The sequence below is a fragment of the Gopherus flavomarginatus genome, chromosome 3 (genome assembly GCF_025201925.1).
Source record: "Gopherus flavomarginatus isolate rGopFla2 chromosome 3, rGopFla2.mat.asm, whole genome shotgun sequence".
NCBI lineage: Eukaryota > Metazoa > Chordata > Testudines > Testudinidae > Gopherus > Gopherus flavomarginatus.
In genome coordinates this window covers 185,841,318-185,867,244 of record NC_066619.1, presented here as the reverse complement: position 1 = coordinate 185,867,244, position 25,927 = coordinate 185,841,318, and positions in this window count along the sequence as shown.

Here is a 25,927-nt window from a genome sequence, read left to right as displayed (position 1 = left end):
TGTCTGATCCCACATGAATATGCCCAACTACCAACAATAATCCATTAATTTCAAAGAGAAAGTATACAGTGTTGTTCACCTCTAATAAATCAAATTATATCAAAACATAAACATGCAAAGAATGTTTATATATGAAAATTGAGACCTAAAGCTGTAAGCACATTTCAGACCACCAGAGTTGTGCTCTGAGGGGTAGTATGCTTCTTGATGTATCTATACAAAGAGAGATTATACCACACTGAGTACTGTGAGTCCTTCACAATTAATCATACAAAATTCTTTCACAACATGAGCATATTACATTAAGCAATATGACATACTAGTCAATAAGATGTATTTTACATATATGAGAAAATTTGGACTTGATGGAGCACCGTTGTTCAATGCCTTCTTATCTTGAAGTGACAGCCAAGTCCTAAAATGGCATTTCTATGAGATTCTATAGCTAACACATACTTACAATTCAGGTCTTCACAGCACTAGTCAATACTAGCAAAAAATTTAGAAAAAGGACAATCAAGATAATGGAACTTTTCCATAATCTATTTCTTGAGAGGAAGGAATAAATGCAAGGAGGAAATAATAGATAAGTCAACCAATTATAGCTAAGTCAACCAAGATATGCTGATGAATCCAAAACCAACATAGCACTCATTTCTGTGGGGAAAGTTTCTATATGAGAAAGCCTAAAACCATTGCTGCAAATTTAAGTACACTAAAGAGAACCTCAAAAAAATAAATAGTAGATTATACTGCCACTTTCATATATTTGAAAATTTCCTCTGAACTAGGTTGGTTCTCCACGCTCAGGTGAAGAGTGATTTTGATAATGAGTTCACAGTAGTGATGGAATCTTACATTAGAATTTTCTATCATTCAGTGTTTAATAGCATCTGAATAGAGCACAGTCTGTGCTTTTCTGAATCAGAGCCTGTATTTTCACCTTTAATGTTAGTGCTGTTATATTTTTGGGAGAGTATCACAGTAGCTACTATGATAGTGGTTTTTATTATATAAATACCTGGATATAAAGAGGTGGATTGAGACCACCTAACCATTTCACACAGTCCACTGATCAATCATGAAGTGGCAATAACTTCCAGTTACTGTTTACTTGGTTGGACTTGAACCAATGCTCTGTGACCTCCAGATTAACAAATTCAATTTGAGTTATCAATCCCATGAGCCTTCCAGTTCCCCTAGAACCATATGACTTAACTTGCTTGAATTGTTCTGATGTCTATTTTTTTAATAGACATAAACCCACACAAGGAGAACATTAAAATCATTGTGGAAGTCTTAGTCTCACCCCAGTAAATCAAAAGGACATTTAGGGTCTTAACATTTATGTTCTACCATAATTAAAGTTTGAAGACCTGTATTTTTAAATAGATTGTATATCTACCTTTTCTTAAATTTTAACCACTCAACTTTACGTATGTACTTAAGAGGCTCAGTATACTAAAAGACCATGTCATATTCAGTACATCAATGACATTATGAATGACAAGTACTTGTCTGAAGTAGATAGGATAGTGTGTATATATATCAGCATATAGAAACTAAGCACTTATGAATAGATTATTGTAAAAAGATACCTTCTGGCTATTTTTGTAGCTTAAGATTTGTGTGTCTAATAATTTGTATTTTATAAACAAGCACACATAAAACTAGATAAAAATAAATAGGAATAAAGATAAATAATACTATAAAAAAGAAAACTGATACCTGTGGAAATACAAGTTTATTATTTGTAGGGAATATAATGAATAGATACATTCATTTATGTAACTTTTACTCTCACCTCCACCCCTCCATTCACTGTTGGTTGAGACATCTTAGGGCCCCTTTAAAATCCAAAGAAAAAGTCTCACTGACTTCAATAAGAGTTGGACTGAAACCTTTCATCACCTCCCTCCTCTTTAGTTCCTGCCTTGTTGACCGCTTATGCTTTGGTGCAGATGTGGAAGTACAAGTATGTGACTATGGACTTAGTGGTGGAGGAGAGGCAAGGGCAGGAGGGTTCTGAAATGTTTTCCTCATATTGAAATAGTACATCCTGCACATTTTGCTGTATACATTTTTGGAGAAATGCCCTAAACATTCCTTTAGGAATGAGGTCCAAAGATAGGGATTTGTTTAGTTATTTAAATGAAACAATAAATAACTAGAAGCAGCAAAATAAAGAAAACCACATTTACAATACTTCACAATTTATGAAACATATGAAAATAGAATAGATAAGGTTGTTTTTTTTACATTAAAACAATCTTATCTAATAAGCTTAGAGTCACTCACTTCTTTTGTACATATCTATGTAGACCCTGAATCCTCCCTTCAGTTTGGGGCATGGAGTAATTCTATACTTTTAAAGAGCTACAGATGAATTTATATTGGATTCTGGTTCAGCATACTGTACCAGCTGTAACAATGACCTTTTGAGGTGTCTCTGGCATGCTGTGGCACTAGACCTTTTCTTGACACAATCCTGGGTGGCATCCCAGGTACAACACAGCTCAGGCAGGCACTCTGGGTGTTTCAGCTGCTAAAGTTCTATTGGTCCTAACATTGAGTGGGTCTTAAACCTCCCCAATTGTCTTAAACCTGGCCTTGGGACCCACACCTTCCAACTACTACAGTATCTTCCCGTGTTGGCCCCATTACCTCACTGAGCAAGTGAAAAGAGCATCAATAGATTCACCACACTGCCCTTGCTAAGCCCATTACTACTCAATCATTTCATCACAAAGCCAAAAACTTCAGAACTACCCAGGATCTAGTCTTGCCTAAGGTTTCTGAGTTCCTAAATGAAGTTATATGGCTCCACGTTTACCTTGCACCCAGGTCTGTTTGGAATTGTAGCTGGTGAGTTCTTTTTCCCTTTCCAATGCACTACACAGCCATAAGCCATAGTAAATAAGTTACTAAAGCTAGTTCCCAACTCCCTTATTCCAAACTGAATAGGAACAAGTGGGTGAGAAAACCAGACATATTTCTAAATTGGAGTGGAGTTTAGAATCAATTTCATTATGGTCAAGAGCCTCTGTCATTGAGGAATGACAGAGCATTGGAGTGAGGACCATGAAATCACACTTAGGGAACAAATATTGGATTACAGTTTTCAATGTGTTGCCAAAGAAAATAACTATTAGGATACTAACACCAGACTTGCACATTTCCCCTAATTTGTAAAGGTACATTCAATTCTACATACTTAGCCAATTGCTGGAACAGTGGGTTCATCTTTTCAGGTATTGTGGTAGTATCCAGTCAAAAAAGATTTTCTGAATAAATGGAATGAAAGTGGTCACTGAAATCCATAGGGTACCTATCAAGTTGGTCAGATTGGACTCTGAAGAAACATGGTATTACTGGGTGAAGTCCAGAAATTAGTTCATTTAAACAAAATAGATTTGATGTCTCAGGTGATCCATGCAATCCAACACATTGTTGTTTTGCATTGAAAGTCAGTTCCATTGCTTGAACGGTGGGTGGGCCAGCTGAAAGGAATTGCAGTGTTGGAAAAATGGACTGCAAATATTCAAGGGAAAGGAAAACATTATGATCTTATTTGGAACGAGTATGGAACCACGTGAAGGCTGCTAATCAGGGTGATTAATACTGAATTCTTCAGCATGAATTACTCTCCACTCTTCCAATGATGCAAAACTTTGATGTCCCATTTATTCACTTTTCCCACAACCATGTTTGCCTCTTTCCGGTGCCAGGAACACCCTCCTCCACAATTCTGGTTCTCAAAGCCACTACTTATTTTATTCAAATCCCTTCTTAAGCTTCACTTATTGTGTAATATGCTCAAGAAGTGAAACAATAACACTGATATATTAAAGAAACATTTTAACTACATCCGCAAAATGTACTCATACCAAAACAGACTCACCACACAATATGTGCTCTCCCACATCTCATCCATCCATTTTGTTATCAACACTCATCAGGGCAGGGAACATCTCTTTTTATCTGTGATGTAAAATCTAACTCTCTTAGCACACTTTTGGGTTCTTTACAAATAACTATTATTAAGAATGACTGGATGTTGGCCCAGGCCTAGTAGAATATTTGGATTTCTGGATTTCAGGACAGGAAAACAGTTTAAACTTGCTTTCCAAAACTTCTTGTTGTGTATTTTGTATTTTCCAACCAAGATATTTGGCCAACATTTTCAAAACTAGTGATTTCAGGTGATTCAATTTCTAGCTCATCTTGAAAAAACCTAAAGAGGTCTCATTTTAAGAAAGAGTTGACCACCCGCTGCATGTGTAAAAATTAGGCCTCTTTAATGTATCTCACATTGGCAACCAAAGAACTAGTCACTTTTGAAAGTACTGACCTTAATAAAGGCAAAATATATTAAAAATAATATTGAAAGTAAAATTTGTGAAATGTGCAGAAATTAAGTTTAGCAAAATTTAGAAGAGAGAAATATATTATGAATGTGTTTACCAAGTATAAATAAAAGAAGATGAAACATAAACTGAAGGAGAAGAATTTGAGTAAACTAATCAATGAGCTGAGCAAGGAAAAACCTCTGTTAAAATATAAAGGCCCAAAACCTTCAGTGGACCTCCATTTTGTGCACCCTTATAAGCTATATTTGGAAACTAGGAAGTGAAAACTGAAAACACTTAACAGTACATACCATCTAGCACTCCACTGTCAAGCACATCATCTTTCCATTACCACAACCACCTAACATCAAATTTAATACACTAGCTTTAACTCTGCTCCAATGGAGATACCAGCCTTTCACCAGTCCCTTCCCCAAAGCTCCCCCCACTCTCCTGACTCTTCATCAGACCGAATCACATCTTCTCCACTGCACTGTTCCTCTGCACAATTCTAAGAAACCACACTCATTCTGATTTGGGGAAGAGGGTGCTGGAAAGAATAGCAGTGGAATATTTTTACTTACTAAAATATTTATACTTTGTAGACCATCAAATAAGGTTTGCAGGTGATGTGTGGGTGAAGGTTGAGATGGGGCATTTTATAATAACCACTTTGCTCATAATTAATGATGTAATTACACTGTATACATATTTTCCTTTGTCTAACTTCTTCACTGTAGGATTGATGCATACATTCTTCCATGACAATCTTGAACATATATACTGATCCATGTAGTAGTCTTATTTTTGTACACTATGTATATTATAAACCCAAAGGAATGTGGGGAATTAAATCATGCTTTCCTTTTGCTTACCCCCTTTTGGTTTAGCAATCTACAACCTCAAGGAAAAGACCTGCACTATAAACATGAAACTGTATTCAAGTCCATGCATAGTTTATCTCCTAATTTTCAATGCATAATAATTACATTTCTATGTTTTCACAGTTTACAAATGTAACAATGAGCTTCAGGTTTGGCATTTCCTGGCTGTTAATGACTTGCTAGGCTAAGGGCTGGTAGCTTTGCCTTCACCCCAGCTAGTCTTTAACTCACAGGAAATGCCCTCCCCAGTTGGTCATTACATTCATTGATTCCACCTGTGAAATACACCCATGGTCCAATTTAAAGCGTTATAAGAGTGTGCCAATGAAAATGTTAGTGATGACCTGTTTTTTCTAATAGGTGTTGCATGTTATTTGCACTGCTAGAGTTAAGGCTTTGTCAACTTTTTTCCATTATATAATCCTTCCCTCCCTCTCCCCCCAATGGCTTATAACTGCAATAAAAAATCACTCCGTTTGAATCTTGGCAAACAAGGTTTAAAAATGGGGTAGGGGAGGGGAGCAAATCACTAAAGCCAAGTTAAAGTTTTAAGAGTGATAAAAAGGTGGAGGGGGAATTGAACTTTCTTCACTCTATTTTTGTGCTTGCATAAATTAAAAGCTGGTTAATTCTTTATATTTATTTCTCTTTTATTACCATATTCAAATATGCATGCAGCTGAGAGTGGGTGCTTTGATATAAGATAGATCACTCGTTGTCAGAATATGGATAGGAGAAAGTAAGAGTGACCTGGCTAAGGAAAATAATCACATGAATAATTAAGTTAACTGAAATAAAATGAGGAATATTATATTTTCCTTCAATTTATATCAGAACACTTACAGTAAATGTTTTGCCCTGTAATTTCAAGAGGCAATTGGTCTCTCTGTCTCAGAAACTCATTTTCTTCTCATCAGGAATAGCCTGCAGAAGGCAATGACAATGACAAGTTGAAATTTGTATTTTCATGTGAAATCTCCTGTCATTGGGTGTATTTTCATCATGGATGCAGCCCCATGAGTCCCAGATCCATCAAAGACACTGTACTCCTGTGTGTAGGTTGCTTACCTCCAAACTGCATCCAGGCCCAACAAGCTACTGCAAGAGCCATGCTGCCTGGGGCTCTGCAATCAGCAGTTGCCATCGGAAACTGAGTATTTCTAAAACTCTCTGTGGGAAAATATTGGACATCAGCTGTTATCACTGGATGTAGCTGTTTCCAAGATTCTATATAGTTGAAACTTAGCCAGCTATTCAATGAAAAAAAACAAACAGCAGCTTCAGCTTGATCCATACTCAGATGAATTGTCTGTGACTCTAATAGACATGGTCCTAACACTGCAGTTTCAATGAAGGGAGCTAATCCTGATTAGAAGAATCTAAAACTTTTTAGATTTTGATCATTCCATTGAAACAACTAGACAAATCTCTCACTGAAGTCAAAAAGATGAGCCAATGTACTGTGAGAGGGAGGGATAGCTCAGTGGTTTGAGCATTGGCCTGCTGAAACACAGGGTTGTGACTTCAATCCTTAAGGGGGCCATTTAGGGATCTGGGGCAAAAAGCTGTCTGGGGACTGGTCCTGCTTTGAGCAAAGGGATGGACTAGATGACCTCCTGAGGTCTCTTCTAACCCTGATATTCTATGTTCATACTATAAAAGTTCCTTCTAATCTGAGTTATATTACCAATTGAAAGGTGGATAAGGAACTGGTTAAAGCGGAGACTACAATGGGTTGTACTGAAAGGTGAACTGTCAGGCTGGAAGGAGGTTACTAGTGGGGTTCCTCAAGGATCAGTTTTGGGACCAATCTTATTTAACCTTTTTATTACTGACCTTGGCACAAAAAGCGGGAATGTGCTAATAAAGTTTGTGGATGACACAAAGCTGGGGGGTATTGCTAACATGGAGAAGGACCAGGATATCATACAGGAAAATCTGGATGACCTTGTAAACTGGAGTAATAGTAATAGGATGAAATTTAATAGTGAAAAGTGCAAGGTCATGCACTTAGAGATTAATAATAAGAATTTTAGATATACACTGGGGACGCATCAGTTGGAAGCAACAGAGGAGGAGAAGGACCTTGGGGTATTGGTTGATCACAGGATGACTATGAGCCACCAATGTGATATGGCTGTTAAAAAAGCTAATGCGGTTTTAGGATGCATCAGGCGAGGTATTTCCAGCAAAGATAAGGAGGTGTTAGTACCATTATATAAGGCACTGGTGAGACCCCACCTGGAATACTGTGTGCAGTTCTGGTCTCCCATGTTTAAGAAGGATGAATTCAAACTGGAACAGGTTCAGAGACGGGCTACTAGGATGATCCGAGGAATGGAAAACCTGCCATATGAAAGGAGACTCAAAGAGCTTGGCTTGTTTAGTCTAGCCAAAAGAAGGCTGAGGGGGGATATGCTTGCTCTTTATAAATATATCAGAGGGATTAATATTAGGGAGGGAGAGGAATTATTTAAGCTTAGTACCAATGTAGATACAAGAACAAATGGGTATAAACTGGACACTAGGAAGTTTAGACTTGAAATTAGACAAAGGTTTCTAACCATTAGAGGAGTGAAGTTCTGGAACAGCCTTCCAAGGGGAGTAGTGGGGGCAAAAGACGTATCTGGCTTTAAGACTAAGCTTGATAAGTTTATGGAAGGGATGGTATGATGGGATAGCCTAATTTTGGCAATTGATCTTTGATTATCAGCAGATTAGTATGCCCAGTGGTCGGTGATGGGATGTTGGATGGGATGGGATCTGAGTTACTGCAGAGAATTCTTTACTGAGTGCTGGCTGGTGAGTCTTGCCCACATGCTCAGGGTTTAGCTGATCGCCATATTTGGGGTTGGGAAGGAATTTTCCTCCGGGGCAGATTGCCAGAGGCCCTGGAGGTTTTTCACCTTCCCCTGCAGCGTGGGGCATGGGTCAGTTGCTGGTGGATTCTCTGCAGCTTGAGGTCTTCAAACCACAATTTGAAGACTTCAATAACTCGGACATAGGTTAGGGGTTTGTTATAGAAGTGGATGGGTAGGGTTCTGTGGCCTGCTTTGTGCAGGGGGTTGGACTAGATGATCACATTGGTCCCTTCTGACCCTAAAATCTATGAATCTATGAATTCAACTAGTATTGCCCATTTTAGAACTCAGAGCCATGGAATCGTTCAAAATGGAGGAAATATTTCTAAGAGTGGTCATTGTAGATGAGTGGTGAGGCCAGTGACCCATCTAAATCTATAAGTTTTGTTAAATATTCATTTTTATTAAAGTTTATTTATATAGAAAAAAATGGGAATGAGGGAAGGATGAGGTAATAGTGTTATTTTTTTTAATACTTAGCAGAAAGTCAAAGCATGAGAGGGTCAGGGAAAGCCCCTGAAACCTTCCTTTCCATTCTCCATATTTAACTCCAGATTGCAGATGTTTTGGGGAGCTGGCCAGCACCCTCTTTTCTGTAAACATTTCTTGCTGGGGAGGCTACTTGCTCTTCTATCCAGTACAATGTCTGCTGGTTATTTTTGCGGTCCTCTTCCCTCTTAGCAAAGCACTGAGGCTTCCCAGGAATTTGTGCTCCACTGTTCCTAAAATTCAAGGGTTCCTGGGAATGCAGACATTTATCTGAATTGAGAGACCTTTTAAATTGCAGCCATCACTACTTTTACTAGAGGTTTTGGTCTGTGAATATTATTAAAATGTGTTACTTAATCTGTTATACTACTAGCAAAGACAAGCAAAGCTTGCTAACTAGCTTTCCTCTTCCCCTCTTCATAATGCCTCTTATAGAAACTGAAGTTATTTATTATTGCTCTTTCAACATTTCCATTTTCATATAGAATAAATGACCTTTTTTCATTTGAGCAATGACCAGTGTCATTAAGATCTTGAGAGATGCCAAGCAGTACTAGAAGGGAAAGCAGCAGAATAATGCCTGGTTGGACTACCATTCCACTCTTGGAAGCCAGGCTGGATTCTTCTATCCATTCACTCAATAGAACTTGCTTGGCCTCATTTCTACCCTCCTACCAAACATTAGACATGCTTAATGATGTGTTTTTAGATCAAGAGTATACACTTTAGTCTTGGGTTGCCGTATGAGTTTTCTTAGAGTAATGCTTCGCTGTGTGTTCCCTTTCCAAAATGATAAACCTTTAAAACTACAGTATATACCACTGAAGCCCTAGAATTTGTGAGGAGTGTTGCCTCATAGCTAGACCGGAGCAGGAGTCAAGGCTACTGACATATTCTGAGGTCCTTGAATGGAAGGCCCTACCTAAGTACAACGTAATATTATTAAAACCAAAACACCTTTAGCAAACAGGACACCTAATGTAGCTTCAGCACTATATTTGATTTATTGCTGCAAGTAGTCTGCCACTACTACACATTGAATTACAATATAATGAAGCCAATTCCATCAACGAGTCAAAATCACCCATATTGATGTTTCAGACTGCTCTGGGAGCAACCTGGAAGTAATTTAGTCTAGACGCTATTTTCTACAGCAATGACTTCAAACCATGAGAAAGCAAGTATTATATCTATTTCATTTTCTCCTTTTCCCCCACAACAGATTGATACAAAATACATTAGAAAAGCTTTGGCAAGCCACTAATAAAATAAATTCATTGGTTCACAAAGTAGAATAAAAAAGTGTTCTCTTTTCTCCGTAAATTTAATGTGGCAGCCACAACTTGTAGCAGAAATACTTTTTCCATAGACAGAGAAAATAAAGGATACTGTATAATGATGATGTAAATTGGTTGAGTGCCACCATCACTCTGCTGCAAGTCATCTACAAGGTTCTAACTATTTCATGTTCAAGATAAAATGAAGCAAGATGAAGCCTCCTCTGACTTAACCTTACTGAAAATCACAGGAGCAAATTAAATGAGATAAACTTACAAAATAAAGGCAGTACTGTAGTTTGTGGAAAGATTTTCCCAGGTAGGCTGTATTACTGAACTCAGAGGAGAACTACAGGAAAATTTTACTATTAACATGTGGTTATTTGGCTGAACCATTTCAAACACATTACATTTTGGGATTTATACAAGTATACTTTTACATGTAATTAAAGAGAGAGTTGATGGTTAGATCAGTGATATTGACTCCTTATCTGATACCCAGAAAATGCTGTAGCTTTTAATAGATTTATCTGTACTCATCAATTTTTGTCTTCCCGTTGATTTTTTTCTTGTAGGGAAGTATTTGAAAACACCCAGAGGAACATTGCACAAATCCCAAACTTTTATAATTGTGGTAATTATATTTTCAGTACAAGATTTTCAATCTCTCATTCTCACTTCTGTTTTATTTAAAAGCAATTGCTATTTGCTGGGTGGATTTGTTTCAGGTCTGTGAACTCATTTTATTAGGCAGTAGGTAACTTCCATACTCACACCCACAATGAAACCTAACTGCCAAGAAAAAGAAATGCATGTGGGAGGAGAGAAAAAGGTACTGGTTGGGAAAAAAGAGACCTGTACTATAATATCATAAAAGAAAAGAGCATAGGGTTCAATTGGGAGCCTTTCTGCACACCATTGCAGAGGAGTAAGAGAGCTGCTACAGTTTCTTCCATGGCATACCCACATCACCGAGCCTGTAGCTGGGAAGAGCAGCCATCACTGGGCTACTACTTCCCCTCTGGCAAAGATGGTCATTGGCGGAGAGTGGGTGGAACCTTGGATGCTCCTACCACTGCAGTGCACCAGCCAGCACACCCCAGCCAGTGCAGAAAGGGAGAATGAAAGGGAAAATTTCAAACAAATTGTCATTGTCATGATTCTAAGTCAATGCAACTATGTGCTGTATTATACCCAGCCTGGGTTATGAAGTGACACTTCAGCCCATCAAGATAGGATGCAATTATTACAGCCAATGCCAATTTTGATTTTCTCTAACAAATCTGTAATGCAGCTCAGGACAGTTGTCTTCAAAATGGCTGGAGACTTTATTATACTCTACATATTAAAAATAATAATCCTTTGCATTTACAGTGTATAGCAGCTTTTATCACAGAATCTCTAAGTGCTGTACAGAAAGCATCAAACACCCTTATGACACTATTCTTCACAAAGGAAAAACATTAAAAAATCAGGAGTGAACTGAAGCCTTTTCATACTATGACAAACAACATAACTGCAAGGTTGCTCAGGAATAAGATTGTTTTATACATAACCAGCTGAGACTGAAATGTCAGCAGAATCATTAGGGGTTCTCACTCTTTTGGAAAATTTATTACTATTAGTCTCCTCGAATTCTGATATAGTCAGTCAACAGAAACTTGTGTTAATAACTAGCAGGAGCAACATGTTCGCCTATTGTCATTGAGGTAACCTGCAGAAGAATTCCTCCCTAACATTCACCCAATCTTTCTATCCTGTGGATGGGTCTGATTAAGTATACAATTCATCAACATAAACATCTGAGTGGCTATAGTTTAAAAGGCAAAACTCATGGAATTACAACAAAGAAAATGAGTCAGATTAAAGGATCAGACACCAAGAACCTGGTTCTGCTCTTGTTCTAGCCAATAAAAAATCTCCAACTGACTTAAATGAGTTAGGACTCTAAGAGCTGGTCTACACTATGAGGTTGGGTCAAAGTTAGCCACGTTAGGTTCGATATTATAAGCAAGGCGGCTACACAACCAACCCCATTCTGTTGACCTAAAGGGCTCTTAAAATTGCTGTATGCCTCCCCGATGAGGGGAGTAGCACTAAAATCAACCTTCTTGGGTCGACTTTGGGATAGTGCAGACTCAGCATTGTGTAATTCAATGATATTGGCCTCCAGGAGCTATCCCAATGTGACCGCTCTGGACAACACTTTTAACTCTGATGCACTAGACAGGTACACAGGGAAAGCCCCAGGAACTTTTGAATTTAATTTCCTAGAACTCCAATCCAGAAGAAGAAATGCTAATATATATGCCAAAATCACTCAGGGCATGGTGGAGATTGGCTACACCAGGGACACACAGCAGTGCTGCATGAGAGTTAAGGAGCTCAGGTAAGCCTATTACAAGAAAAAGGAGGCAAACGGTCACTCTGGGTCAGAGCCCCATGCATGCCACTTCTATGATCAGCTGCATGGCATTCTAGGGGAGGACCCTACCACTCTCTGTGGACACCTGCAAGGGAGGAGTCTCATGCAACACAGAGGAGGATTTTGTGGATGAGGAAGAGGAGGAGGAGGAGGGGAATGGGACGCAGGCAAGTGGATAATACGTTCTCCCCGGCAAAGAGGACTTTTTCCATCACCCTGGAGCTAATACCCTCCCAAGGCGGGTTCCCAGACCGTGAAGGCGGAGAAGGCACCTCTGGTGAGTGAACTTTTGTAACTACACAATAGAGGTTAAAAGCAATTGTGTTTAATGTTTGATTTTCCCTGAAGAATTGGGATACATTCATGGCAAGTACAGTTACTGGAAAAGTCTATCAACATGTCTGGGGATGGAGCGGGAATCCTCCTGGGACATCTCCATGAAGGTCTCCTGGAGGTACTCTGAAAGCCTTTGCAGAAGGTTTCTGGGGAGGGCTGCCTTATTTCATCCTCCACAGTAGAGCATTTTACCACACCAAGCCAGTAGCAAGTACTCTGGAATCGTTGCAGCACAAAGCATGGCTGCGAATGGTCCTGGGTTTTGGTTGCATTCATGCAACATTTGGTCTTTATCTTTCTGTGTCAGCCTCAGGACAGTGATATAATTCATGGCCACTTGGTTAAAATAGGGGAATTTTAGTAAGGGAACAGTAAAAGGACCCTATTCATGCTGGGTTGTTTGCTCTTGGCTAAATGGGATCATTCTGGAGAATAGCCATGCGATGGGGTGAGGGCCGTGCTGCACATCTATCTCAAAACCACAGTCCTTCCTTTTAAACGGCAAACCCAACCGGCATTGCTTGCTATGGGAAGGGAGGGAACTGCAGTTTGAAACCATTTCCACATATTATGAAGGCAGAAGAAGCCAACCCTGTGTACCCTTTGGCTCACTATGGCTGCCTGGAAACCGAGTGCAGTTGCCCAGCCGTGTGTGATGTGTTACGATACCGGTAGGCACTCAGTTTAAAAGGCAAAATGCGACCTTGTACATAAAGCACATGTTCTGTCTGTTGTGAATTGCTTGGTTCACTGTGGAAGAGTCTCCCTTTTGTTCCCAGAAATGTATCTTCTTAAATTTCACTCTCCCTTTTTATCTCCCCTGCAGGTGCAAATGTTTCTATCCTCCCTGTATCAAGGCCGTCCCTGAGGTTATCCACATTAGAAGGCGAAAAAAAAGCTCTAGCGAGGACATGTTTTTAGAGCTCATGCAGTCCTCCTGCACTGATAGGACACAGCTGAATGCATGGAGGCATTCAGTGGCAGAGGCCAGGAAAGCATACAGTGAGCATGATCAGAACACGCAGGAGGAGATGCTGAGGCTAATGGGGGAGCAAACAGACATGATCAGTCATGTGGTGAAGCTACAGGAAAGGCAACAAGAGCACACATCCATTGTATAACTGCCTGCTCTCCTCGCCAAGTTCCATATCCTCCTCAAGCAGATGCCCAAGAACATGGCTCCAGGTACCCAGGCACTTCACTCCAGAGGATGGCCCAAGCAACAGAAGGCTGTCATTCAAACAGCTTTACTGTGTAGTGTGGCTACAATAAACAGTGTGGCCTTGTATTTTAATATGGTAATATACCTATCTCACAGAACTAGAAGGGACCTTGAAAGGTTATTGAGTACAGGCCCTGCCTTCACAGCAAGACCAAGTGCCATCCCTGACAGATTTTTGCCCCAGATCCCTAAATGGCCCCCTCAAGGATTGAATTTACAACACTTGGATTAGCAGGCCTATGCTCAAACCCTCCTCCCTCACCCCACCCGGGCTACCTTGTCAGTGATCTCACTTTTTTTTAATAAATAAAGAATGCATGGATTCAAAACAATAGGGACTTTATTTCCTTTGCCAGCTGTGGTCGAAGGGGAGAGGGGGATTGGCTTACAGAAAAGTACATTCAACAAAGGGGGCAGTTTTGCATCAAAGAGAAACACATACACCTTTCACACCGTAGCCTGGCCAGTCATGAAACTGTTTTTCAAAGCCTCTCTGATTTGCAGCATGCCTACCTGTGCTCTTCTAATCTCCCTGGTATCTGGCTGTTCAAATTTGCCTGCCAGGCGATTTGCTGCAACCTCCCACCCCGCCATAAACATCTTCCCCTTACTCTCACAGATATTATGGAGCACAGAGCAAGCAGCAATAACAATGGGAATATTGGTTGCACTGAGGTCTAAACTACTCATCAAACAGTGCCAGCGGGCTTTTAAACGTCCAAAGGCACATTCTGCCACCATTCTGCACTTGCTCAGCCTATAGTTGAACCACTCCTTACTACTGGTCCAAACTGCCTGTGTACAGCTTCAGGAGCCATGGCAGCAAGGAGTAGTCTGGGTCCCCAAGGATAATTTCAGCATCCCCAATGGTAATCTTCTGGTCTGGGAAGAAAGTCCCTTCTTTCAGCCTTTCAAACAGCCCGGAGTTCCTAAAGATGCAAATGTCATGCACCTTTCCTGACCATCCCACACTGAAGTTGGTAAAAAGTCCCTTGCAATCCACCTTGCAGCATCATTGAGAAGTAGCCCTTGTGGTTTATGTACTGGTTGGCAAGGTGGTCCGGTGCCAAGATAGGGATATGCATTCTGTCTATCACCCCACCAGAGTTAGGGAACCCCATTGCAGCAAAGCCATCCACTATGATCTGCACATTTCCCTGACTCATGACCCTTGTTAGCAGAAGGGCATTGATTGCCTTGGCTACTTGTGTCACAGCAGCCCCCATGGTAGATTTGTCCACTCCAAATTGATTCCTGACTGACTGGTAGCAGTCAGGCATTGCAAGCTTCCACAGGGCTATCACCACTCGCTTCTCAACTGTCGGGGCAGGTCTCATCTTGGTATTCCTGCACTTCTGGATGGAACAAAGTTCCATGAAAGTGGCCTAACACACGAGAAAGTTTTGCAGCCACTAGGAATCATCCCATAACTGCAACACTATGCGGTCCTACCAGTCTGTGTTGGTATGCCAGGCCCAGAATCTGCATTGCACTGTATCAATCTGCCCCACTGCTGCCATGATGTCCCAATTGCCACATACCGTGCTTTCAGGAACATCTGTGTCCATGTCCTCCCCTCAGTCATCCTTGTGCTGGCGACTCCTAGCCAGGTTCGCCACATACTGCAGGATAATGTGTGAGGTGTTTACAATGCTCACAACAGCAGTGCTGAGCTGAGTAGGTTCCATGCTTAGTGTCTGCATGGGTAACCCAGGAAAAAAAGCATGAAACGATTGTTTGCCATTGCTTTCAAGGAGGAAGTGAGGGAGGGAGAGAGAGGAGATCGACGACATGTACCCAAAATCACCTGCAACAATGTTTTTGCCCCATCAGGCATTGGGAGCTTAACCCAGAATTCCAGTGGGCAGCAGGGACTGTGGGATAGCTACTCACAGTGCACCAGTCCGTGAGTCGATGCTAGCCACGGTATTGAGGAAGCACTCCGTCGACCTACTGCACTTAGTGGGGACGTACACAATCGACTGTATAAAATTGCTTTCTAAAGATCGACTTCTATAAAATCAACCTAATATCATAGGGTAGACATACCCTAAAGTAAACTGCAAGAAATTGTCCTTGAATGCTTATGCCTCTTCCTTGACATTCTGGAATCTACTGTATTGCAATCAGACACTGGCAGAGAATTTACTACTGAAATCATTTATGAACTTTCCACTTTTTGGCAAGTGCTAGTTCTAGCTAATGGTCAACTTCAGAATCTCCAGTTATTAGATTTTGAGGGTTGGGGATGGGAATTAAGAATGTAGTAAAGAAGAAACTGATAACATGGATGTGAGATACCCCACATCCACAAGGGAGCCGTGAGCTTTGTTTTGTGCAATAGCAGATCATTAGTAAATACAGTATCATGAAACATTCAAATGGTGGCAAATAAAGCAATGGACTAAACAAAGGTGGAACAACTTTGTTATTTCTTTTGTGGAATTTTGACTCAGCAGCTAACAAGGTGAATCAGTGCAAATGATGCCAGTGATTCAGGACAAGACAATCACCCCAATATTTGCTGGGAGAGCAATACAGTATTGCACAGACAATCCAGGAAGTTTTTGGAAAAGGTAGGGAACAGTTTCCTGGTACAAGTGCTGGAGGAACCAACTAGGGGTAGAGCTCTTCTTGACCTGCTGCTCAAAAACAGGGAAGAATTAGTAAGGGAAGCAAAAGTGGATGGGAACCTGGGAGGCAGTGACCATGAGCTGGTCGAGTTCATGATCCTGACACAAGGAAGAAAGAAAAGCAGAAGAATACGGACCCTGGACTTCAGAAAAGCAGATTTGGCTCCCTCAGGGAACTGACAGGCAGGATCCCCTGGGAGAATAACATGAGGAGGAAAGGAGTGCAGGAAAGCTGGCTGTATTTTAAAGAATCCTTATTGAGATTGCAGGAACAAACCATCCCGATGTGTAGAAAAGATAGTAAACATAACAGGCGACCAGCTTGGCTTAAAAGTGAAATCCTTGCTGCTCTTAAAGACAAAAAAGAAGCTTACAAGAAGTGGAAGATTGGACAAATGACCACAGAGGAGTATAAAAATATTGCTCAGGCATGAGGGAGTGAAATCAGGAAGGCTAAATCACCCTTGGAGCTGCAGCTAGCAAGGAATATTAAGAGTAACAAGAGGGTTTCTACAGGGATGCTGGCAACAAGAAGAAGGTCAAGGAACATGTGGACCTCTTACTGACTGGGGGAGGCAACTTAGTGACCGAGGATGTGGAAAAAGCTAATGTACTCAATGTTTTTTTGCCTCTGTCTTCACAAACAAGGTCAGCTCCCAGACTACTGCACTGGGCAGCACAGCATGGGGAGGAGGTGACCAGCCCTCTGTGGAGAAAGAAGTGGTTCTGGACTATTTAGAAAAGCTGAACAAGCACAAGTCTATGGGGCCAGATGTACTGCATCTGAGGGTGCTAAAGGAGTTGGCGGATTGCAGAGCCATTGGCCATTATCTTTGAAAACTCATGGTGATCAGAGCAGGACCAGGATGACTGGGAAAAGGCTAATGTAGTGCCCATCTTTAAAAAAGGGAAGAAGTAGTATCTGGGGAACTACAGGCCAGTCAGCCTCAGCTCAGTCCCTGGAAGAATCATAGAGCAGGTCCTCAAGAAATTAATGTTGAAGCACTTAGAGGAGAGGAAAGTGATCAGGAACAGTCAGCATGGATTCACCAAGGGCCAGTCATGCCTGACTAACCTAATTGCCTTCTATGATGAGATAACTGGCTGGGGGGAAGCAGTGGATGTATTATTCCTTGACTTTAGCAAAGCTTTTGACACCATCTCCCACAGTATTCTTGCCAGCAAGTTAAAAAAATATGGGCTGGATGAATGGGCTATATGGTGGATAGAAAAGTGGCAAGATCATCAGGTTCAATGGGTAGTGATCAATGGCTCCATGTCTAGTTGGCAGCCAGTATCAAGCAGAGTTCCCAAAGGTCAGTTTTGTTCAATATCTTCATTATGATCTGGAGGATGGCATGGACTGCACCCTCAGCAAGTTTGCAGAGGACACAAAACTTAGAGGAGTGGTAAATATGCTGGAGAGTAAGGATAGAATACAGAAGGACAGAGAGAAATTAGAGGATTTGGCAAAAAGAAATCTGATGAGGTTCAACAAGGACAAGTGCAGAGTCCTGCACTTAGGACAGAAGAATCTCATGCACAGTTACAGACTAGGGACCGAGCGGCTAGGCAGCAGTTCTGCAGAAAAGGACCCAGGGGTTACAGTAGATGAGAAGCTCTATATGAGTCAACAGTGTGCCCTTGTTGCCAAGAAGGCTAATGGCATTTGGGGCTGTATACATAGGAGCATTGCCAGCAGATCAAGGGATGTGATCATTCCCCTCTATTTGGCATTGGTGAGGTCTCGTCTGGAGTACTGTGTCCAGGTTTGGGCCCCACACTACAAGAAGGATTGGAAAACATTGGAGAGAGAGTCCAGCAGAGGGCAACAAAAATGATTAGGGGGCTGGAGCGTATGATTTATGAGGAGAGGCTGAGGGAACTGGGATTATTTAGTCTGCAGAAGAGAAGAATGAGGGGGAATTTGATAGCTACTTTCAACTACCTGAAAAGGAGTTCCAAAGAGGATAGATCTCGACTGTTCTCAGTGGTACCAGATGACAGAACAAGGAGTAATGGTCTCAAGTTGCAGTGAGGGAGGTTTAAGTTGGATATTAGGAAAAACTTTTTCACTAGGTAGAGAAGCACTGGAATGGGTTACCTAAGGAGGTGATGGAATCTTTTTCCTGATATGTTTTTAAGGTCAGGCTTGACAAAGCCCTAGCTGGGATGATTTAGTTGGGGATTGGTCCTGCTTTGAGCAGGGGATTGGACTAGATGACCTCCTGGGGTCCCTACCAACCCTGATAGTCTATGATTCTATGAATCAGTGCACCTGCCTATGCTCTGATAATCTGATATCCATGAGCCAATTGAATGATCTATCAGCTTTGAATTAAGTTAAACAAATGGCAAGAGAAATGCAACTCATCTGGTAATCCATTTTACAATAATTTTGCATTCAGTTCAGTTACTCTCAGCTTGCCAGAACAGATGAATTAACATGGCAATACTCATGGGACTGCTTCCAGTTATACGCAGCCAGATAAATGGATAAATAATCATGAAAGTCAGTGACAGAACTCCATATGCTTATTTTGGTTTCTGACTTTAAATGTGAGTGTAGATTATCAGTCTACTGTATTGTACTGAACATTATGAACAGTAAATTAGTAAATATCACTTTGGGATCAGAATTGGAATTGTTCAAAGACTCTTAACCCAAACAGAATTCACTGCAGCAAAAGCAATAGAAACTACTGATGTTCTTAGTTGAGAGCTAGACATTCATGAAAATGTACGCGAGGTCTCTGTTGGAAGTGGCCTGGGATTTGGATGGGTGGGGGAGGGATTATATTCATCTAAAGTTCTACTACAGATGCTCTTATATAAAGTCACTTAAAATATATCTCTGCACGTTATCTCACTTCACCTGTCAGAATCATGACTGAACAAATCTACTGAACTTACACAGGATAAGCAATTTCCTTCACAGTTTTAAAATATTTCTCTACAGAGGTTAATTTACTAATGCATTATTATTGGTTTCTTGAAAAACTTTATCCTGTGGTATGTGACCCTAATTTCCCAAAGTCACCTGTCAAAATCACAACTGGACCAACATACCAAGGTTATACAGGTTGTTTTTCAAAGTACAGTGATTATTTTAATGAAAACAATGAATGTTTGCACTCAACACTCCATGTTTCAGATAAGAATTTTCTTCCCTGTTTTCATGGAATGACTAGTCCTTTAATTACCAAATTCATATGCTGGAAAGGCGGCTCATCATCCTGTTTGTATAAGCTCGAGAAGAATGCTTTATGGTCCCTAAAAGTCAGTAGTTCTTTGTCTGTTTCATTAAACTGACTATTTTAAATCATTTTCATCCATCCATAGTAACACACTGTAAACAAGTAGAATGGTTCAGCAAAGAAAAACAGTCTTCCAGCCAGCAAATTTTCCTGCTCAAGCTATTATTTTGTTGTTTTAGGGCATGTTGGTTACAATAAGAGAATAAAAATGGCTTTATAGAAACATAAAAATAATGTGAGTTTCAATCCTGCCTAGGTACAACTTATTCTAACCATCAACTGGATGTTTTTATAGAGTTGCCTGTATTCCCTGCAAAAGCCTGACTGAGCCTTGCACCCTAGCCATCCATCATTACCATATCCTATACACTGTCTGCAGTCTAAGAAGGGAATTACTTCCTTGCTCGCTGAAAAAAGCAGGGCATATGGAGACTCTCTTACTAACACACATATATGCATATACTGTATGCCATTACTCTCTCTTGGGCATCTGGCTAGCTATCTTTTAGAGTTACACATGGTGTTCTCTGGATGTTTTGGGAGTGACCAATAGAACTTTTGAGGTTTGATGGTTTATTTAAATTAGAAAATTTGTATCCAAAAAGTAAGTTCAAATGTCTCAGTCAAATAAAGAGATTCCTTTGATCTTCTCATTAGTTCTAACTAGACACTTGAATCATCAGGAGGTTAACGATGGAAAAGAGCTGTTAAATTTTTCTAATCGAACCCCTTTGTCAATACAGAATTACTCCCTCTCTCACCTATGTAACCCTTCTGTTACAAGAAGCACAAGGTTCAAATCTCTAAAATCCTTTCCACTATCACAGAAAACGTTATCTACCATATCATTTCAGATATGTTCATGTCATGACCCCTGTTAATCTCCCTGACCAAGAGAAAGAACAAATCTGAAAATATGCACCTAGACAGTAACAAAAGACAGATATAGTTGAAGACATAAATGGACTCTTACAGAGCCTCAGCCAAAGATGGCATTTCCAATCATCAGATTCTTTGTGAAGGGATTCTCTGTAGAGAAGAATGACATTCTGTCTGGCATTATGATGGGATAATCTGCCATTGAGGGCAGTAGTGCCAAGTGGTCAGCTCACTCTGTTACCTGGCTTGGCCCTTTAAGGGTTTGAAGAGTCCAATAGATATATAAACAGAGACCTAAGGGTCCTGAGAATGAATGATGATTGGGGAAGGAATCCAGAGACTGGTGTTTTAAGGGCCTGTAACCTTGCAGAAAAGACAAGACAAGCCTCCTCTCACCCAACCAACTGGGAAAGAGTTGGGAGAAGGGGAACAGCATAAAGGTTGCCTTTTCCCTCACAGCAGACGGACATTGACAGGAGAGGGCTGGCTTGCTGAACTCTCCAGATTGCAAGGTTAATTGGAAAGAGTGTGCAGCTGCAGGTAGCTGGCAAAAGCCTTGCATAAGCGAAGGCAAGATTCCTGAGATTCTCTCTCTCTTTCTTTTTCTGGGACTGAAGCTGTGTGTGTGAGAGAGAGAGGGACAGAGCACGGAGGGGGAGTCCCTATTTAAAGAAGAGAGATACTCACTGTCTTAAGGAAAGGGACTGAGAGCTGCTAGCAGTACCATCCAGCTGGCATAGGGAAGAGCTGAGACTGTCTTTTGGGAAAAGCTTCTGTAGCTGGTCCCAGGAGAAGCTATGAGGGACTGAACAATCAGGGCAGAAGCAAGTGTCTGCAAATCTAGTGGTGATGCGGATGAACAAAGGAAAGGTAGGAGCAGTCCAGAGAAAATGGTGAATGGATTGAGGAAATGGTCTGTAACCACTTAAACAGGGTCCCTAGGCTGGAACTTGGAGGAGAGGGAGGATTTGGGTTCCCCTACTTCTTCTCCAGACCCAGAGGATAAACACAGAATAAAAGAAGTTACAAATGGCAAGTACTAGAGGCCAAGAGAGGGCTTGAAAGACATTAGATTTTGAGTTTTCTGGACTCTTCTGTTAAATCCTGGAAGGGCATCAAAGTATTGTGTGACTTGAGCTGTGCCACAGAAGACCCAGTATGGCAGTTCAGAGAAGGGACTAACTGGAACTGATCATCACAGCAGAGGAGAGGAAAGCCTCCTGCAACGCTGTGTCCACCCTAGAGGTAAGGGCATGCATTAACAGGCATGATAGTAGATGTCATGTGCTTGCAAGAGATACAGAGAGACAAACAACTTGACCTTGCTTGTAACCGGGTCCTTTCCTCGGCCCCCCTCTGCTTGCTGAAGCTCTTTGCTGTCCCCAATAAAGCACTACGAGCCTCTTCTTAAAGCAGCACCCGTGGCTTTTATTCACACAAAGTTCCCACCACCAGTGATACTATTTACAGAGCTTTACAGGTCTTACTGTCTCCTCTTTTACAGGGAGTCTAACCCAGCCTGGAGACCACCCTTTCTCTGGCCATTCCCCCCTGTTCTCTGGCTGTCAGCCAGCCTTTATAACCCTTCATCCTGCAGGCCCACAGGTGCAGCCAGTTCCAGAGGCCAGGCACCAGACTTCTCCCCAGCCCCAATCTATTTCCCCTGATTGGGGCTGGCTGAGCAGGGGCTAATTAGGTGCCCTTGCAGCAGCACCTTGCTACATTGCTCTAGTACTACAAAGACAAATACCTTCCAACGAGCATGATGGAACCAGGAGTACAATCGGGGCAGCTCCAGGCCCCAGCACTCCAAGCTCGTGCCTGGGGTGGCAAGCCACGGGGAGCGCTCTGCCGGTCACCGCAAGAGCGGCAGGCAGGTTGCCTTCGGCAGCATGCCTGCGGAGGGTCTGCTGGTCCCGCGGCTTTGGCAGACCTTCCGCAGGCGTGCCGCTGAATCCATGGGACCGGGGACCTCCTGCAGGCAAGCCACCGAAGGCAGCCTGCCTGCCATGCTTGGGGCTGCAAAATACCTAGTGCCGCCCCTGGGCACAATCCTAGCCTAATCTTTGCCACCTCTGAAAATGCAGACAACTTCAGAAGAAAAGTTATGACAATGATATCAAGACTGCAGTATAGATCAGTGCAAGTAACAGTAGAGGCTAAAATACAACTCAAGAAAAAATGAAGTCCCCTGCTAAGATTCAACTTCAGAAAGGCTGACAGGAAAGTTTTAGCTTTGAATTGGATAAATCAGTCTCTAATATAACTGACAGACAAGCACTATAGAGAATTTGTCTGGTTAATGTGGAAGATTGCCCAAAAACACATCCCTAGAGGATTTTGCACACAATGGATATGTTTACACTGCAATCAAACAACTACGGCTGGCCCGTGTCAGCTGACATGGGCTCGCACGGCTTCGTCTTCAGATTGTAAAATTGTGATGTAGACATTCGAGCTAGGGCTGGAGCCTGAGTTCGAGGGCCCCTGGGCAAAGGGTACCAGAGCCCAGGCTCCATCCTGAGCCTGAACAGCTATACCACAATTTAACAGTCCCACAGCCCAAGCCTTGCAAGCCCAAGTCAACTGACACGGGCCAGTCACAGGTTTTTAACTGCAGTGTAGGCATAGCCTATAGGTAACCTGGGCATTCAAAACAGACAAGCCAACAATAGAAGAGATATTCAGAACTAAGATATTAAGAACCACTGGGTTCAGGGAAATGTTTATGAGAGAGATTGAAAAGGAACAGCATGACCACTGGAGGGAGCTGACTGAAACAACAAACCTGTGCCATAATAGCAAAAAAGCATGGATCACCATTTGTAAGCTGAACACCAACAGACAACAGCTAAAGTGCATCACTGCAGTCTCTCCCAATCAAATCATATACTTACTCATCTTAAATGGTAAACCAGTCCACAAAAGCAAAGTGCAGAATTAAACAAGTCAAGCAGGAACTTTACTCATTCCTCAGAGACAGAAATGTCCACAATGAACTGCTCAGCACTGACAATAGCCATGAAAAGCCTGAAATGTGGAAAGGCTGCTGGACTTGGTTGTACATCTAATGAACTATTGCTGCACTTCAGTATGAGAGCTTCTTTAATTCTTACTTGGAGACAATGCAGATACCCAGATTGTAGAGACAGGCCAAAGTAGTTGCATTACTCAAACCATATAACTCTGCAAAGAGTTATCACCCAGAATGCTTACACTGCTTAACCTAGCTCTAATCTTCTTAATGTTCCTTTTTTACATATATGCTCTTGCACACATGCTCAATATACATAGACACAAACACCCCACTGTGTAAAGGTGATTCCCTGTGGTAAATTGTACAGACAGATGATAAATGTATGACATACTAGCACAATATCACATACTTGTACAATTTATCAACAGCCTATGACTGTATCATCTGCTGGCTAATACAGCTACCTTATTCTAATATTCCAAGTGTCTGAGTTCACATCATAAAATGAGATACGCAAATATCCTGAGAGAACATGCTTCAGTACAGAAATAAAAGCCATCTGACCGTATGCTCCTCGTTGTCACCTACCACCCTACACTGGAACCAATATAGGGTATCATTAAACAACTGCCATCAATATTCAATGGCAAAAAGTTTTTCCTGGAGGCCCTATTCTGGCTTTCAAACAGACCCCCAACCTTTCCAAACTCATCATCAGAAGCAAATTCCCCACAGATCAGGACACACCAACTCAAAGTGGCACCGGACCCTGCCAGAACAACAGATGAAAAACCTGAAGACATATCTCCACTACTGCAGTGATCAACACCCCTTAAAACACTCCTTTAGAGATCCATGGATCTTACACATGCCTATCACAACATGTACTGTAACTCATCCAGTGCACTAAATGTTCCAATAGCAATTATGTGGGTGAAAAAAAGAAACACAACATTCTCAAATGAACTCACACAGAAAAATGATAAAAGGTAAAAAAAACATATCACCTGGAGGTGAACACTTTTCACAGTGCAATCACTCTGTATCTGACCTATCAGTCCTCATCCTCAAAGGAAATCAGCACAACACTTTCAAAAGATGAGCCTAGGAACTTAAATTCATAACTTGGCTAGTCACTAAAAATCATGGACTGAATAGAGGCACTGTATTTATGGCTTATTACAACAGTGTACGCGTATAACTCACCTCTCCACCCTCCACCTGTCCCCTCCAGTTCTTTCCTCCTTATGTCTGGAAGGGTGTTAACAGGCTATTTCACCTTGAATGGTCCCTTGAAATATGTTAACTATATATGCTAAACACCAATTCCATCTTGTATTTAGCTGTGAACCTCTGAGTAAGTTTCCCAAGTGTGAAGAAGAGCTCTGTGTGGCTCAAAAGCTTGTCTCTAGACAACAGAATTTGGGCCAATAAAAGATATTACCTCACTCACATTTTCTCTTTAAAGAGCCAATACAACTGATATACCATACCACTGTAACATGTATTCCCTATGTATGAAATAATGTTACTTTATCAACATTCCTCATGTAATTCATTATCTAATCTTACTTTAAAAAAAGTGAGGATACCAAAGAATATTTTTCTGATGATGTAATTCATACTGAGCCTGTTTCAAAGCCAACTGAAGTCAATGGAAAGACTCCAGTTGACTTCAGTGGAATTTGGATAAGGCCAATTGTGAGACAGAGCCGATGAACAATTTAGGGAGGTGTTTATAGCTAGATCATTGACATCATAGCTTCTTGCTCCAAAACTGTAGCCAAGATCTGGTGTTATCACTTCTCTCAAAATAGTTCCTTGGGTGTATAGGATATTGACAGGGGGCCAGGTTCTCTGCATTTACCAGTTTTTGTCACCTCAGTTCTTGCTCAATTCAAAGTGTTTTCATTAGAAGTTGGTGCCTCAGGGGGAATTGTTCAGAAGGAACCACATTCTCCAAGATCATGGGCATTTCCCACCATTTTGTTTTTCTGTAGCTTTCCACAGTGGTATTTTTGTAATATCTTTTTCTCAAAGTAACACTTTGCTGACGTGAAATCCTAATATTTTTATATAGCTGTCTTTTTTGCTGCTGGTTGCTTGCAAGTGGGTTTAAGCTTGGTTGCATACGCACATTTTTACTGATTTCTAAAAGAAATGTAAAAGTGTAAAAATGTAACCCCCAAAAAAGGCATCCCTTTTACATCATTTTATGTTGACACTGCAGTTTTGCCAGAAACAATTCTGCATTAAACATTCAGTCTGTTTTCAATATGGATGGAGGCTTTAGGGAAAATACTCAGCACTTATAGAGGCCTGGTTGTGCTGGCAGAAG